Source organism: Mastomys coucha, unplaced genomic scaffold (assembly GCF_008632895.1).
Source record: "Mastomys coucha isolate ucsf_1 unplaced genomic scaffold, UCSF_Mcou_1 pScaffold21, whole genome shotgun sequence".
In the NCBI taxonomy this organism is placed as follows: domain Eukaryota; kingdom Metazoa; phylum Chordata; class Mammalia; order Rodentia; family Muridae; genus Mastomys; species Mastomys coucha.
In genome coordinates, this window is record NW_022196904.1 from 162422325 (window position 1) to 162428808 (window position 6484).

At 42.2% G+C, this 6484-nt stretch overlaps 1 protein-coding gene and 1 non-coding gene across 3 annotated transcripts in view; one reads left to right on the top strand and one right to left on the bottom strand.

Moving 5' to 3' along the window:
* The window catches only part of Prkg1 (protein kinase cGMP-dependent 1), a 1194975-nt gene that overhangs the window by 476098 nt on the left and 712393 nt on the right, over positions 1–6484 (bottom strand). The window lies entirely within an intron of this gene.
* Positions 4796–4928, top strand: LOC116104355. The gene has a single exon (XR_004123860.1). It is a non-coding gene; the product is annotated as a small nucleolar RNA SNORA17 (small nucleolar RNA).

A 6484-nucleotide genomic window follows, 5' to 3' on the forward strand; every position in this document is an offset into this window, starting at 1 on the left:
AAAAAAAAAAAAGAAAAAGAAAAAAAGAAAATATAAAATTGTCTCAAAAGACCATAAGAAGAGGGCAGCAGAAGCTGGAGCTGAAATGTCCCCTAAACATCTGTTGCTGAAGCAGATCCACTCACAGTGTGCAGGGAGACTAGTAATACAGAGCACCTGTTTCCTAACTGTCACTTCCTGCCCCAGTTGTTGATCTATTCTGGGGAGAAAGCCTTTTGTCCCAAACATTTAAAACAGTCCTTATAAAGTCGATGCTAATGACATTTGGATCTGAGACAAAAGGGACGCATAAAAGCTTTCTTTTCAACTTAGCATCCCATACTCAAAATGGAAATTCGGCCTGGAAATCTGTCAGTAATATCCTTTTGAATAACTAATCTGAACTCTGGCAGTCCTAAATCTGCTAATGCTGAACGGACAAGGGCAGTGGGCAGAAACGAAGTGTGCATGATGCTCATTCTCTGATGACAGCCACTGAAATATGCACTGTATAAAACCATACCCAGGATGACTCGGTAATTTATTTCAGCAACCATTTCAACAATGTCCTTTTTCACCAAAGCCTTCATTCTGATATACATCCCTTCTGCCAATATCAAATTAGAAATAAGGGGACACAAGCGATATGTCTTCAAGCATAGATGAGGGAACATAACTTACTTGGTTCATAGCTGCTATGTTTAACATTGCCAACCAGGCATGATCTAGAATCTTCAAGGAGACAAGTCGCTAGGCATATCTGTGAGGTATATAGTGAAGATTAAATAACCCGAGGTAGGAACCCCACTTTCCATGTGGGTGGCACCTCTCTCAGGTGCTATATGTTCAGCGAGTTTTAAAGGAGAAAGTCAGAGTTCTCTAAAGTCACAGAACTTACAGAATGCCTCTCTATATTAAGGGAATTTATTTTAATGACTTACAGTCCATCTGACTCAACAATGGGCAGTTGTGAATGAGAAGTCCAGGGATCTAATAGTTGCTCAGTCCCACAAGGCTAGGTGTCTCAGCTGGTCTTCTGTATATGCTGGAATCCCGAAGAAGTAGGTTCCAACAGATGTACTGGCAAGTAGGTGCAAGCAGATGAAGAAGAAAGCTTTCCTTTTCCCATGGTCCTTATGTAGGACTCCAGCAGAAGGTACGGCCCAGATTAAAGCTGTGGACTATCTCTCCTGGACCTAAGCTGTTATTTACTTGGAACTTGCTCTGTCTCTTGTTCAGGCTGGTCTTGAACTTGGAGATCTGCTTTGCCTCTGTCCTGTGGGATTAAATGTATGTGCCACTTTGCCTGAGGCCAAGCTTTTCATGATCACTATGCCTCAAGATCTGGTTCTGTCATCCCCCCACATCAAGATCTGAATTAAGAACCTGGGTCTTACTGTTCAATGAAACAGTTGGTGAATGACTCTATGGATAGACTGTCTTAATACACACCATTTCTTAAATGAATGTAACCTGTTCTCTGTGGCCTGATAATAAAGTCACTCACGCAAGTCAAATAGTTTTGACCATAGCAGGAAGTCTGTATCCAAAAAATCGAGCCTACAATTCATTCCTTGGCGCAGCAGAACTATCAACTCTCAGCTTAGCTACGATGGAGGTAAAATCCTTCGGTGATGTGAGGGTCATTGAAGTACAGCCTTATTACAATGAAATCCAATGTCTAAAAATTGTTCTTATTTTGGGCTTGTACCACAGAAAGAGCCAAGACTTTAAATTGTACTAAATATAAAACAAACAAAAAGACTTTATATATTTATGTTCATTTAAGAAAATACTAGTAGTGATGTATTATTTTGAAATATACAGTTAATATGTTTGGAGTTATTTGAAATTTATACTGAGAAAAACATGTATTTTCAGTATTGCTGTAGACAAACACCTATATAACACTGTTAAATTGATTGTTGTTTTATATCAAACAACTTTTATAGTACTCATTTTTATTGTTATAATATTTTATAAATTTTAAGGAATATGACAAAAAAAGATATTGTAGGTATTAAAGAGGGGGTCTTTGGGAGGAGTTGGGGTACAAAAGGGAAACAAGAATGTGATTTAATTCTATTTACTTAAAATATGTTTTTAAATGTTAACAAATTCAGACAAATTGAAATCATGTAACTTTTCTCATCATAATGCAATAAAAGTTAAAAAAAAAATAACCTGGGTCTTCCAGTCTCAAGATTTGGATGGCAGGTGTGCCCTCCATTTCTGGATTGTAGTTCATTCAGACATAGTCAAGTTGACAACTAGGAAGATGTGGGGAGCCGCAGCTGCCACCCTATACATATATATTGAACACCTGGTCTCCGGCCAGAGCAGAGAGCATTGATAAACAAGCCCTTAGTTGGAAAAGCTGAGTGCCTCTAGTTTGTGATGCAAGCTGGCATGATTTCTCGTAGCCTATTATGCTTTGCCACATAGTTGATGTTGATTGGGACCAGGGAAAGTATTTAACCCACAAGGGCTGGGGGCTGGAAATAATTAGAAGTAAGTTGTATAGATAGGAGTAAGTATGTAGATATGGAAGTAAGATGTAGGAAGAGAAGTAAGATGTAGGAGATAGAAGTAAGATGTATGTAAGAATAGGAGTAAGTAAGATGTAGGGAATAGGAGTAAGAATAGGAATAGGAGTAAGAATAGGAATAGGAGTAAGATGTAAGTAGTAAGATGTAAAGATGTAAGTAGTAAAATAGAAGAAGTAAGATAGGAATAAGTAAGATGTAAGAAGCAAGATTACAAGGTCCCTAATTAAACTGCATGGGGAAGAACTCATTGTTGCCTCCTTATTTCCGCTGGACGGAAAGGCGGCCGACAGGAAGAGCCATCACAGTGAGCATGCATCTAGAGACCAGAGGTGAGCAGTGGATGTCTTACTTGATTTCTCTCATCTTAATTTTTGAGACACAGCCTTTAAAAAAATTGTTTTAGGCATTTATATGTGAGGGAGGTGGTTGGGAGTAGAGGGTGCAACCACCCACACATAGTTAGATAACTATGGGAGTCAGTTCTCTTCCTCTACCTTGTGAGTCTTGGAGATTAAACTAGGATGGTAGTTCAATCTACCATCTTGAACTCAAGGCTCAATTTTGAGTTTACAGACCGAGCTGTTAAGGCTATGCTGTTTAATGTTCCAGATCTGCAGTTGGAGTCTCCTCTGCCCACCAGAGCCTGTGTGACCTGGTTGGCCTTGAACTTGACATGTGCTGAATATGAACTGAGGCGTGTGTCGAGGCTGTCGATGACCTGCAGGGCTCAGCTCTGAGCACCGGGGGTTGTAGGCACACACCTCCATGTCCACTTCTGCTGTTGCAGTCTTGAGATTATGCGGCCATGCCTGGGGCTGAATACTAGCTTTATTTCTGAATTCATTTTTAGTTCCTCTTGTATTTCCAATTCATCCTAATTTCATTTTCTGTACACTTGTCTAATTGTCCAGTGTGGGGGCTACAATTTTTCCATTTGGCAAAAGACAGAGAGTAAACTGCTAATGGCATGGCTTCTGGAAAAATCTCCCCTCTGCAGATTTCCCCCTTGTGGGAAAGCTGAAGCATTCACTCTTCCCGGGGCACTCCTGAATTCTCCATTATCTTGATTTGCTAGCTTTTCGATGTGGACCCTTTACTTCTCTGGTTATTAGTATCTCCATGACTTTTTATATTCTAAGAAACAACTGTCTTTATAGATACTAATCCTAACACCCGACTAGGAAATGAGTATTAAATGAGTTGTTTTCACGTTGCTGTGACGAAATCAGCTTAAGAGAAGAAAGGTAACCATGACATCATCATGACAGCCAGGGCACAGCTGCAGGACCTGAAGTAGATGGTCACATTGTCCTAGTAAGAAGCACAGAAGACAGATCCTGGTCCTTGGCTCATGTGATTATCTATTCCCAGTTGTCAACTCGGCTATATCTGGGATGAACTACAATCCAGGAATGGAGATGATCCAGATCTTGAGGCTAGAAAGATACAGGCTTTTGATCCAGATCTTAAGGCATAGTGATCATGAAAAGCTTAGGCCCAAGCAAGGCAGTACACACCTTTAATCCTAGGAGACAGAGGCAAGCAGATCTCTGAGTTCAAGAACAGCCTGGGATGGAGCAAGTTCCAAGTAGGTAACAGCTTAGGTCCAGGAGTGATGGTCCACACCTTTAATCTGGGCCGTACCTTCTGCTGGAAGCCTACATAAGGACCATGGAAAGGAAAGCTTCCTCCTTCATCATCTGCTTGTACTTACTTGTCAGCACATCTGTTGGGACCTACTTCTTCAGGGTTCCAGCTTGTACAGCAGACCAGCTGAAACAACCAACCTCATGAAACTGAGCAACTACTAGATTCCTGGACTTCCCATTCACAGATACCCATTGTTGGGTTAGATGACCTGAGAGTCATTAAAATAAATTGTCTCAATACAGAAAGACATTCATAAGTTCTGTCTTCCACGGTTGCTTCAAGTCACAAATCCAAATATAAATATTTAGAAGTCAAAGCAAAATGGATATATGGTTAATTTTAAAATTCACAGTACTAAGAGCTAAGGAAATGGCTCTGAAGCTAAGAAAATCAGCTGCTCATCTAGAGGAACAGGGTTTGACTCCCAACATTCACATGACAGCTCACAACCATCTGCAATCCCAACCTTAAGGGATCCAATGTCCTTTCTGGCCTCTGTGGGCACCAGGGACAGGGGCACACATGATACACAGATTATATGCAGGGAAAGCATCCATACACATAAAGCTAAATTTCTTTTCTTCAAGTTTACAGAGCTTATTACTTAAGAAATGCTCCCTGCCCCTGGAGGCCTCGCAGGTGTGGCTGCTGTGTCACAGCAGTGTCAGTAGGTGGCAGAGAGGAGAGCGGCTATGTTTCTGCTCAGTGTTCTGAACATATGAGCATCTGAAAGATTAGTAACCTAGTATTTCCTGAAAAAAAGTGAGCCTGAGACCATCAGTCCAGCACAGGCCCCTGGCAAGAGTGAGCCCAAGACAGACAACACTCACAAGGGACCCCTCATGCGGGGCAGGAGAAGAGCGAGCAGGAAATGACCACCAGACTGGTGCCATGGGGCCCAGACTGGCAGCAACTCTGAGATGACCCCTGGTCCAGTGCCTCAAAGGCCTGGGCAGGGGGAGGGGGACAGACCATGCCCGGTGACCCCTGCCCATGCCATAATGCACAAGTTGAGCATAGCACTCCTGAGATGACCCCAGACACGCAGAGACTCTGGGCACCACTAAGAGGAGCAAGTAAGTCATGGAGAAATGGCAGAGAAAGAGAAGGATGTGGGCAAAGTGAGGAGAGGCAGACCTGGAGACTTAAGGGTAGTGAGGAACAGCCTGATGTAAATAGCCAGTGATGCTACCTGGGACCATGGTTCAGTCTTGGTCTGTGCTGCCACCAGGAGCTATAACTGGGTCCATGGCCCTGCAGCAGCAGGGGTCTGTTACCACCAAAGACCAGGTAGATATCCTGGTTGCACTGATGTCTCATTCATAGCATAAGAAGAAGAATTTCTTTTTTGGTTTTCTTCGAGACAGGGTTTCTCTGTGTAGCCCTGGCTGTCCTGGAACTCACTCTGTAGACCAGGCTGGCCATGAACTCACTGCCTGCCTCTGCCTCCCAAGTGCTGGGATTAAAAGCATGCAGCACCACCACCCGGCTAAGAAGAAGAATTTCTATCTTTATTGTCCCATCTGCCATTTTGTCTACCCATAGCAGACATCACAAATTCTAGAAACGTCAGGGATTTTTTCCTCAGGTTCAGAATGCATCAGACATCACCAACTGAATTTTCACACTTCCTTCGCGAAGGATTATTATCCTATTTTTACAGAAAATAAACTTAGAAAAATTAGATGATTTGCACAATGGCATGCAAATAGAATTTGAATTTCAGTCATTTGGCTTTCTCATTTACTTCCCATCTCTCCCTTTGTCCCTTAGACACAGGTCTCCCAAGCATCCTTTGAAAGACTACATGAGTCCTCATATGAGAAAACAGAAACAATTGATAATCCATGGCTGCTCATAAAGAGAGGAATAAGGAATGCTTTTTTATCTTGATCTTCTCCATATTGGCTGGAATCATGGGAAATTTCATAAAATCAGATTAGAAGCCTGGAAGGATTCTTTTAAGACTTATTTAGTTTTAAAATTATAGCTATGTGGATGCAGGGAAGGGTATGTTCATGTGAGCTCAGGTGCCCTTGTATGCCAGAGGTGTTGGACCCCCTGGAGCTAGCATTATTGGTGAGTGCTGGAAGAAGCTGAACTCAAGTCCTCAAGAGTAGGACAGGCTGTTAACTGTTTTTGTTTTTGTTTTTGTTTTTGTTTTGTTTTGTTTTGTTTTGAGACAAGGTTTCTCTGTGTAGCTCTGGCTGTCCTGGTATTCACTCTGTAGACCAGGCTGGCCTCTACTCAGAAATCTGCCTGCCTCTGTCTCCCAAGTGCTGGTATTAGGGAGCAGAGACTGAAGG